This window comes from Balaenoptera physalus (genome assembly GCF_965194825.1).
Source record: "Balaenoptera physalus genome assembly, chromosome: 17".
In the NCBI taxonomy this organism is placed as follows: domain Eukaryota; kingdom Metazoa; phylum Chordata; class Mammalia; order Artiodactyla; family Balaenopteridae; genus Balaenoptera; species Balaenoptera physalus.
The window spans coordinates 65,996,695-66,008,879 of record NC_138895.1 but is presented as its reverse complement, the minus strand read 5'-3'; the positions used below and the strand labels follow the sequence as shown (position 1 = coordinate 66,008,879).

The following is a 12,185-nucleotide window of genomic DNA, read 5'->3' as shown; positions in this document are numbered from 1 at the left end:
CGACTAGGCCTGTGAGCCACAACTACTGAGCCTGCGCGTCTGGAGCCTTTGCTCTGCAACGAGAGGCCGTGACAGTGATAGGCCCGCGCACTGCGATGAAGAGTGGCCCCCGCTCGCCGCAACTAGAGAAAGCCCTCGCACAGAAACGAAGACCCAACACAGCCAAAAAATAAATAAATAAATAAATTTATTAAAAAAAAAAAAAAAAAAAAAAAAGACACATGCACCCCAATGTTCATTGCAGCACTATTTACAATAGCCAGGTCATGGAAGCAACCTAAATGCCCACCAACAGACGAATGGATAAAGAAGATGTGGTACATATATACAATGGAATATTACTCAGCCATAAAAAGGAACGAAATTGGGTCATTTGTAGAGACGTGGATGGATCTAGAGACTGTCATACCGAGTGAAGTAAGTCAGAAAGAGAAACACAAATATCGTATATTAACGCATATATGTGGAACCTAGAAAAATGGTACAGATGAACCAGTTTTCAGGGCAGAAATAGACACAGATGTAGAGAACAAACGTATGGACACCAAGGGGGGAAAGTGGCAGGGGTGGTGGTGGTGGGATGAATTGGGAGATTGGGATTGACGTGTATACACTAATATGTATAAAATGAATAACTAATAAGAACCTGCTGTATAAAAAAATAAATAAAATTCTAAAATTCACACACATACACAAAAATACTGATGCCATCAAGTGGTGGCAAGAATTTGAAGCAACTGGAACTCTCATACATTTCTGGTGGAAATGTAAAATCATACAGCCGCTTTGGATGACAGTTTAGTGGTGTCTTAAAGTTAAATATACACTTATCATATGAGCCAACAATTGCACTTCTAGGTATTTACCTACGAGAAATAAAAACATCTGGCCACACTATGACTTTTACATGAACTTTCACAGCAGTATTTTTTAATAAAAATCCCCAAACTAGAAACAAACCAAATATCCAATAGCTAGTGAGAAGATGAATATTGTGGTACATCCATACTATGGAACACAACTCAGCCATAAACAGGAGCAAACTACCGATGTACAAACAACAATGATGAAGCTCAAACCATTATGCTGAAAGAAAGAAACCAAACATGAAAGAGTATCTACTTTATAACTTCTTATCTATGAAGGTCTTTATAAATCAAATCTATTCTTTATAGAGTAGACAGAAAAGAGATACATGTTTGCCTGGGGCCAGAATGGGGAGATCGACTGAGATCAAGCACAGTGAAACTTTCTTGGGTGATATATATGTTCTATATATCTATGTATATGTTCTATATCTTGATTCTGATGATGGTTACATGAGCGCAGGCATTTATCAAAACACATTCAACTGTACACTAAAATGTATACATTCTATTGTATGTAAATTATACCTCAATAAAGCTGATTCAAATAAAAACAACAGCCTGGGAACAAATAAAAATGCCAATGGCTATCTTGGAAGAGATGAAAGTTTTTAGGAAAAAAGAATGCTTTTATCCAGTGTTTGACAGACTGCCATGTGTTAGATATATGTATCCAACTTGTTCTGTGACTCCTCAGATGATAAGTAAGAATAAGAATGATTTTTGGAGAATATAAGTAAAATGTCCTGAAAACTGGAAGTTTTTTAGTTTGATATTTGAGAACTTTCCAAATTTTCTGATTTGATAAGATGCTGAAGTCCTCTAACGTTTGGAAAGTTTTGACATCATATTGATTTAGTACAATGAATCTTACTAACAAAATCCTTTGCTAAAATTGATGTTTTGTAATTTCCCTTGAAATATCTGAATTATGAAACCAGAACTTATAATTCTATTCAAATATGCATTAGAATGGAAAAAGCAATGAACTGGGTTCTATCCTTGCCTCTGTGAAACCTAGATATATAAACTTGGAATGAGTTGCCTCCATACAACTCCATTTTGTAGCATGTAAAATCAAAGTCTGGGTTACATTTTTTGGATCTCTCCACTAATTAAATCCCTCTATTAACTGCCCTAACTAAAGACTATGATTTTATGTTTGGCTCTAGAAGGATCTGTGTAACCATAAGAGGGCAGTATTCCATTTAAACAATTTCTTACACAATTTCCTGTAAGTGCTCAGTATGCTAAAATTACAGGACTTTGAGACTGGCATAATATTTGCTAGTATTAATCCCCTTAGGATTATGTTAAGAAAAGTAATTTGTCTTTTTTAAGTATGAATACATACATTTATCACAGCTAGAGGCAAAAGGGAGTCATCTTACTCTTTCTCTGGCTATCAGGCTTGCATTTACTTAAATTGAGGAGATCATGCTTCTATCTCATCAGGACTGTAGCATATTAAAACACACTTGTCAACCCAATTAAGGGGGAACATCCTAGGGCTAGGATGTAGATTTATAAAGAGATATTTTTCTATGGATTCTGTGTAAACTGCAATGTACATGGTTGCAACTAATTCAAAATCAGTGTCAATGTCCCGCATCAAAATCACATTTCAGTAACAGGAGGTAAAGTGAGAAAATAAAAGAGGGTAAAAAGTCATTTTTGGATGAGAATTTACTCGGGTCTTACTTGATGCTCAACATATTTTTAAAGGAGTGGAAGGCTTACAAACTACTGTTAAGGCATTTACACCATTTAAAGAAAATGAATACGTGTTCCTTAAACAATAAAAGATAATTTATGAAAAATAGAGTCTATCACCATGAAAGGGATTCTAATTTTCTGTAACAGTGTCCCAATTGTTAGCAATTTTATCTGCTTTATAAGCCCATTATCTTGCAAGGACAGAAGGCCATGGAAGCTCGCACAGCTCAAGGTTGCAATAACAAATTCATGGTTTATGGAACTAAATCCCCTCTTCCCTCTCTTCTGTCCTTTACACTCATTTATTATCTCCTGGTCACTCATCTCAACCTAAGAATGTCCCTTTTCTGTCGCCTTGACATTCAGTTCATCCTTCCTCTACATAATGTTAAAGTATCTTCTCACTGTCTTAGAAGACCACCTCCATCTTCTATAGTTAAGAGGAAAAGAATGTTTAATAGCTTAGAAAGGAAAGATCCAAGCACAGGGAAATCAAGGAACATTTACCAGTTCCAGGCTATGCCCATTCCCAAAGGATAATCTGTCATCCTCTTGGCTTACTAGGGATATTTGAAGAATCCATTTGACTTGCTTAAAATCACTGTTTTCATTAAACTCATTATTGTGTATGGCTTCTCACAATAATGGAATGAATATAAGCAAATGATCAACACAATGAATCCTGAAATAGAGAGCCTTGCTTGGGCAAAATTATCCATAGGATGACACAGCAGAACTTACAAGTTGAGGGAATTTAGAAATGCTATATAAGTTCGTGCCTTGCTACAAGACCAGAGGGAAGCCATGCCTAAAAATGAAAAAAAAAAAAGTCATTTGATTACAAATGTTACTCTAATTTTACTCTGACTTCATTTTGATATTTAAAATTTATTCTGATGTAGTGTTAGGATGTTAATAAAATGTAAATTGCTTTTATCCTGACCTTCTGTTTTATTGTTTCTCCTCAGCTTTTATTACAGAATTGTTATTGCTATGGAAATGTTAACTTCCTGTTTGTATTTCTGGAACCCTGAAGGGCATGGAAGTTGGCCAGTTTAAGCTTTATTAGGTAGCTACTGAGAGATAAATGCCTGCAGCATTTTTGTTTTGTTTTGCTGCAGTTCACTAAATGAAAATCTGTCCATTAAAAGCAAACTGTGCGGTCAATGCTACAGCAATGCCTCCCTTTTCTACCAGTAACACACTATAAACCTTAAGCTCATTTAGGTTAATTATGAAGATCCACTATTGCTGCATCTAAGCCCATATGAACTTGAAACTAACCAGTCTCAAAATGTGTATGCCTCTCCGGATAGCAGATGAGAGCCATGGGTAAGGTTGGATAACCTTTCCAGATGTGTTTCATCACGGCTGCTACCCATTGGAGGGAAATCACAGTGGAGACTTGAGACCTTGGCTTTCCAGGTTCATAAACCTGGTTTTGTGAGTTTACCTAAATTTTAGCTCTGATGCTTCCTTATAAACAGGAACACCACTTGACTGATTACTAAGGGAGATACCGAGAACAGTGGGAATGAACAACTCCAGTGATCAGAATGCTTGTGCCCCATAGCCCTTCATTCACAGTCTTTACTAGGAAAAAGGCAATTAGAAAACTGACTTAGTGATAGAAAGTTGCTTGATGAGAGAGCAGTAAAGGGAACTGAATGTCCTTAAAGGAATTCTCATCTTAATTAAAGGAAGATACACCTCTCGGCAGTGATCAGAACATGGTACTTTGGTCTACTTTTCTCAATGATTACAGAACAGTTATTAGCAGAAATCTGTATTCTCTTTTTTCTTCTTTCTGTAGAGCTTGCATTTGTCCTAACAAACTTCCCCTTTATTTAACCAAGTAGGTCATTTTATGTATATTGCACTAACAAAATAGACAGTCTTTGCTCCATGGAGCTTTAATTTTAGTGGTGAAAAACAGACAATTAAATGTGGTATGTAATATTTTATGTGGTTAAAAAACAATATTGAAAATAAAAATAAAGAAGAGTAAGGAGGCAGAGAGCAATGAAGGAATTGCTGTTTTAGATGGCATGATCCAGAAAGACCTCTCTCAAAAAATGACGTTGGAGCAAAATGACATTGAATTAAGTGAAAGGAAGGTCATAGATGTATCTAGGGAAAGAAGGCTCCAGGTACTGAAACAGGTGTACTTACTATGGTGACATCACCATATCCCAACACTTTCTATATTGGGAAAACCAAATTAAAGTTACTATCGATGGTATCCTTGAAAGAGGAAAAGAGTACCAAAAGGACACTGTGTGATGGAGGACTTTGGTTTGGTGATGGATAAAGAAACTGATTATTGACAGCCATCATCTACCTAGGGTACATTTTCCTAGTACCATTTGGAATTACTTATTGTCACTCAGGGTCCCATCAGAATATTAGGCTAAATTTAGGAAGGTTTGATAAGGCATTATTTACACTGCTGTGCAGTACCCTGAGAACTTGACCCTCCTAGGCCCTCGAAAATGAGGAGATGGCATGATTAATGAAACTCAGAAGAAGAGGATGATAGCTTGAGACAAGCTATCATCTTTGGTAGAGAAACCCAACCATTCCCAGGTGACCCTGTAAAGAGGGATGTAGTCCATGAAGATCAGCATCCCCAAGATGGGGGTGGGGTTTGGGGGAAGGGATGAAAAGACAGCAGGCACACCTTCTTTTCCCTTTTTGATTGCCAGTCTGAGACCCTATGGAGATTAAAATGTGGTGTTCCAGTCCTACACACTCAACCTAACACTTACGCAACTGCCCCTTCCCTGATGAAGGCTCAACATGCCTAAGGTTGACCTTATATCAAGTTGTTTCTGATAACAATGGAAATATAAAGACCAGTAGACAGAGATAGTGCTAAACATGGCTTAATCTTTGGCCACAACAAAGTCAGACTCCATGCAAATCTCAAAGAAAAATCAAGGACTATAAAGAGAAGGGGCTTTGGGTCTAATACTTGAGTGCAAGTCATACCTGTGACAAGTACTATCTTTGTGATCATTGATCAAGTTGCTTAGTCCCTTTGCACTCCACTTTCTTTATCTATAAAATGAGCGTCATTATAGTTCTTACACATAACATTATTGGGAGGATAAAGAAATATATGATGGATGCAATGGAAAGGGCATTGTAACCCTCAAAGATGCATAATGCTTTCTCCCACAGATAGAAGAGCAAAAAGAAGTACTTACTCGTACCTGCTTTAGAAGGAAAAAGGAAAAGGCATGAACACATAATAAAAGTCCACTATGCCCCAGACACTGCTTAACATGTATTATTTAATTCTTTGAACACCACCTATAAGATGTTAATATTACCATTTTACAGATAAGAAAACTGGGGTTCAGAGAGACCAAACAATTCACTCAAGATCACACATCTTGTAAGCGGCAGGGCCAAGATTCCTAATGAAGCAACATGAATCTCAAGACGATGTTTTTATTCCTGACGTCATCAATTCTGATTAAGCTACTCCAAGAACACAGAAAAACTGTATGTTTCACTTCAAACCACACCTGGGCATAAAGAAGAAGCTCATTAACAGCTACCTTAGAGTCCCTCCTCTCCCTCTCTCTGTGAGATGCCCAGAAGAACACCCTGCTAGGTAGCGGCCAGGGCCGGGGCATCTCTGCTGAGCCCAAGGTGCTGACTGTTAGATTCAATGTGAAAGGGTGTTCTTCCTTGACTTTCAAAGTCCTGAACCTCCAACACTCCTTCTCATGTGGGAGCAGGCAGAACTGCAACAGGGACCTCTGCCTTCCCACCTTGGTGGGACCATGCCTCCACATCACAGAGCTCAGGTCCGCTGCCAGGAACCCAGTGAGGATCATCACCATGCTTCACCAAAGGCCATTCGTTTCCAGAAAGGGAGCGAAGTAAACAGCCTTTTGATTTGTTGCTTCTCAGCTTCTTCTGAAAGCTATCGTAAAGGCTATAGTTCAGGGGGTCTAATACAGCCAGAGTATATGTATGGTAAATCAGGCTGGGAAACATTCAATTTTATTTTGGTCTAGTAGGATGGTGGAGGCTAGGCAGAGTGTGAGTTCATGTGAGTGGAGTGAACAGGGCATGGGCTCCATTAAAGAGGGCCATTTTGTTGGGTGCAGTCGTGACATGTCGGGTCAGGGAACTCAGCGCAGAAGCATCGATGATGGTGCCACAGGCAGACAGGAATCACACCTTCAGGCATGCCCAGAACCAGTATCAACCAGGTTACATCCACTGTTCCCATCCAATCTTTGGTTCTTGGGTAGGGATAACTATTCTTTGCCCTTCTGTCTGTGTATGAAGAGTTCTGACCAGCCCAACTTCACAGTTTTTTCTCTCCTGCAGGGCTGTGAAACTTTTCTGATTGTTTTTCTCAGTTTTGGAAGGGTAGCAGCCTCAGCACAATTGTGAACTCCATGAAGGCAAGGACTCTGTCTCCCCCTTCACCATGATATTCACCCTGCATAGCATCTAGATGTGATAGTAAACTTCTGTTAAATGAGTAAATGAATTACCCCCATGACCTCACCTCTCATCCAACCTGACAAGTTACTGTGTGTTAAGTGCTTTACATGGGATTCCAAGCAGTCTAGTTTGTTTGGTAGATACAAACAGCTCCAAAATATATCAGTGGCTTAAAACAACAAAGGTTTATTTCAGGTCCGCTGGTGGATGAGCACCACATCACCTTCAGGCTAGGACCCCACAGGATGCAGAAGTCACCATGTGGAACCCTGATGTTGCTGAAGAAGACAAAGAGCCAGTGAATCTAATCCTGGCTCTTAAAGGGCTCCTCCCAGAAATGACATGTGTCAGTTTTGCTCATATGTCATTGGCCAAAGTGAGTCACTTGGTCATCACCCTCACTCCACAAGGGGTGAGAAAGTTCAGTCTTAACCCAGAAGAGAAGAGAACCAGACTATTTGTGAACATCTCTATGACTTTCATCCACATATTAGTTCATATAAACCTTATAATTCATCTAGAACAAAGACGCTATTATTGGTCCCACTTGTTTTTTATTGAGGTGTAGCTGATGTACTATGCTGTGCAAATCTCTGCTGCAGAGCAAAGTGACTCAGTTCTACACAAGGATCTTGAGGTTTAACAAGGTTAATGAGTTGATCAAGAAAATCAAATGGTGAAGCCTGGCTTCACGTGTAATCACTTAACCAACCTGTTGAATCTTGCTATCACTGGAGTCTGGCAAGCTCTGTAAGGGGAGACACAGTGAATTCTCAGGGTGTCTAGGACCAGATTCATCAAGGGTCCGTGCTTGAAATCATTAAGCTTAACCTTATAGTCTGAGTCTCTGTAGGCAGTACCTCTGCTCTCTGACTTATCCTTTCTCTTTATTGGAAGAACTTGCTGTTCCGTGAGGAGGATGATAGCTACTTATTTAAGACATTAAACATCTGCCATCGTGACATGTTGGGTCAGGGAACTCAGACTATAAGGTTAAGCTTAATGATTTCCATGGCTAGTTTTTTAGAAGTTATCCAGCAAGGCAATTTTCTTATTTGCTGGTGGTAGATAATATTCATGGAATTATTATGAAATTCATATTTATTCTTTCCATAACACATTGGAGCAGCTCAGACATCAGAGAACTGCAAATTCAGTCTGTGGTTCACATTTTTCTTTCCACGTAGACAGAGAAAAATATTTCCCAAATGCTGAGATTAAGATGTGGACTTAGCTTGTTGGGGCTGAAACATCAGTGGGCTGATGACCTGAAGACTATTTCTGTGGAATCAAATGAGCTTGCTAAAAATAAATTGTTGGTCTAAAACACCATCACAAACCTTTGACATGATCAGAGGTCACTATCAGCTGACTATTTATTAGAAAATTTATTAGGGAACAGCCACAGAAACTCACTCTAGCCAACTTGTGTAAATGAAGGAATTTGTTAAGTCCTGGGCAGTTCAAAAAATCAAAAGAAAAGCAAACTACCAAGGCCCTGGAAGGAATGGAAACAGTGCATCTCTGGGGATCAGGCCTACCACCATCAGTATTCATCAGCTCCAAACATCTTTCTTCTGGGGTTCTGTCCACTCCAGATTCTGATGCCTAGGGTCCTAGGAGAAAGGTTCAGAAAGGCATAGCATGGATCATTTATGCCTATTGTTCACAGTGCCTGGCAGATGTTAGCAGCTCAATAAATTTTTGTTGAATGAGTGAATAAATGAATGGCCAAGGTCTCTGGGCCTCATATCACTCACTCAAAAAAATAAAATAAAACTTGATGATTCTATGAAGTCTGTATTAGTTGCCTATCATTGCTGTAACACATTCCCACAAATTAGTGGCTTAAAAACCCCACAAATTTATTATCATATGGTTCTGGAGGTCACAAGTTCAAAATGAGTCTTACAGGGCTAAAATCGATGTATCACCAGGTTGTGTCCATGTCTTGGCTATTGTGAATTGTGCTGCAATGAACATTGGGGTGCATGTGTCTTTTTAAATTATGGTTTTCTCTGGATATATGCTTAGGAGTGGGATTGCTGGATCATATGGGAGTTCTATTTTTAGTTTTTTAAGGAACCTCCATACTGTTCTCCATAGTGGCTGTACTAACTTACATTCCCACCAACAGTGTAGGAGGGTTCCCTTTTCTCCACACCCTCTCCAGCATCGATTGTTTGTAGACTTTTGATGGAAGCAAACTAAATGTCCATCGACAGAGGAATGGATAAAGAAGACGTGGTGCATATACACAATGGAATATTACTCAGTTATAAAAAAAAAATGAAATAATGCCAACATGGATGGACCTAGAGATCATCATACTAAGTGAAGTAAGTCAGAGAAAGACAAATACCAGATGATATCACTCATATGTGGAATCTAATTTTTTAAAAATGATACAAATGAACTTATTTACAAAACAGAAACAGATTTTCAGGTATCAAATACAAAATTATAGTTACTCAAGGGGAAACGTGGATGGGGAAGGATAAATCAGGAGCTTGGGATTAACATACACACACAACTATACATAAGATAGATAACCAACAAGGACCTACTGTATAGCACAGGGAACTCTACTCAATATTCTGTGATAAACTATGTGAGAAAATAATCTGAAAAAGAATGAATATAGGTATATGTACAACTGAATCACTTTGCTGTACCCCTGAAACTAACACAACATTGTAAATCAACTATAATCCAATAAAATTTTAAAAAATAAAATAAAATAAACTCAATGTATCATCAGGGTTGGTTTATTTTGGAGACTCCAGGGGAGAATCGGTTCCTTGCTTCTACCAGATTCTAGACGCTGCTGGCATTACTTGGCTTATGGCTCCATCACTCCAATCTCTGCTTATATTGTCACAATTCCTTCTACCAACTTTGATCCTTTTGCCTCTCTCATAAGAATCTTTATGATTAGATTGGGCCCACCCAACAATCCAGGATAATCTCCTCATCTCAAGATTCTTAATTTAATCAAATTTGCAAAGTCCCTTCTACCTTGTAAAGTTAAGATAGTCACAGGTTCCGGGTATTAGGATGTGAACACTGTTGGGGGACTATTATTTGGCCCACCATAAGACCCTTTTCAATTCTGAAATTCTGTAATGCTCTCATTGCTGATATTGATACTAGGAACCATGGGGACCACCTGCTCCTGTTGTATGTGGAGCTTACCGTCTATTACAAACAAAGTTGGCAAAGCTGTCTAATGGTAAATCAGGGCTACTGAAAGAGAATTTACATATCAGGTGATTCCTGTCTGTTGGATGAACCAGATGCCTCACTGTCTATGCCATACATTTGGGGATAAGAGCAAAGATTTTTGTTACAGCATTTCTACTAACTCCACCCCAAAATGGCATCACTATGAGAGGACATGGTCTAAAGAAATCACTCACGTGGAATTCTCACATCCCCAGAAGGGAGTCTGACTCAGGCCCAGACTAAGAACCACAGGAGACTCCCAGGCACTGAAAAGATTATTAAAGATTATTGTGCTCCACTTCCATTTGTAATTTAAAAAAACACCCTCTAAAGTACAGAATAAATATAGAGAACTAAGACGAATATCTAACTTTATCTATGATGACTACTGAATGCTTGTTTTGAAATATCTCTATCAAATAATTTTAAGAATTGCCATTTTCTTCTGCCTTCTTGTTGATGCACTAAATGCATTCTTAATCCTCTTGTTGGATAGTGCAGCCCAAAACATTCATGACCTACCAGAAATAATACCATCCTTAATTAACCAAGCCAGTAATTTCCAGATGTCATTTTATGATACCTTAGGGTTTTACTAATACAATTAAAAGGGACTCTGGCATTCTAAATGCTAATATAATTATTTATATTAAATATGGACCCAAAATTTATAATACCTAGGACCTAAAACAAAATCCCACTATGGATCTCAGGCTTTAAAATGTTGTATCTATTAAACAACATGCCTTTATTTACAATCACTCATGTTTTCATTTTTTTATCAAAGATATTATTAGACTTCGGATCTGAGCCTCTGAGCAGACTGAGATACTAACAGTTGACATTGTTTGAACAACCCCTTTATGTCGGTGTATCAGCAAATACTTTATACGTTTTTAATCTTATATGTAATACTTAATTAAACCCCCAAATTACTACAGGCATTATTATTATACTCATTGTAATATGAGTAAACTGAGGCTCAGAGTGGTTAATTAATTTGATGCAGGTCACACAACAGAGCAGAAATTTGAATCCAAGGAGTTGGTCTCTTAACCATTATACTCTGCTAATTCCCAGTTTTCCCATACAGGTTAGCTGTCACAGTAGTCAGATACAAGGGCTGTCTATGCAGCCTTTGTTTTCTCTCTGTTTCTTTTCTTTCCATTTCTTTTCTTTTTTTTTCTCTTTTTTTTGAGAGTAAATTTATTATTTCCAACAGTCTAATGGTTTGAACCAGACCTGTACAACAGAATAACTCAAAGAAGTGTTTTCAGGTATGTTTTTGCCAGGCCCAACCACAGAGCTTCTGATTTGGCGCACTAAGGCAAGTAGATGCCTGTGTGTAGGTAAAAGACCCCTGCATAACTCTAACACGGACTCCTGAGGAAGAACACTGCATCAGGTCTTATTAGATACTGAAAGGAGGGCAGAAATTGCATCGCTACCTTCAAGGACCTGGACAAATCTAGGAACTCCAAGTGGTGTTAGAAAATTGGTCAACAAAAACACATAACAACTTCAAAAAGCTTGTGAATCTAGTCTAGCTGGAAAGAAAACTTAACAGCAGAAATGTGGTACCTGGCTTGACACCTCATAGTAAACACCATGAAACTGGAAACATTTCACCATGAAACTGGAAATAATCAACCACCCATGGTCCTTTGTCGCCCCTTTTCCTGAGTTATGACATGCCTTCACATTCATGAGAAGAAAAGTAGGGTGGAACGGAGCAAAAGAATAAAACTCTAGATAAAAGAAAAAAAAAAACCCACTGGAAATACATTATGGTTGGAGTTAAATAGTCCCAGTCACTTAAAAATGGAGCAATCTCTTCAAAGAAAGAGCAATGGGAAATAAATCCATAACTTTTATTCACCTCTAATGCTTTCTGTTCTCCAGACAAGC

The 12,185-nt window shown here is 38.3% G+C and overlaps 1 protein-coding gene across 7 annotated transcripts in view; it reads right to left on the bottom strand.

Moving 5' to 3' along the window:
- The window catches only part of COLEC10 (collectin subfamily member 10), a 185,617-nt gene that overhangs the window by 130,533 nt on the left and 42,899 nt on the right, over positions 1 to 12,185 (bottom strand). The gene's annotated exons all lie outside the window — the stretch shown is intronic.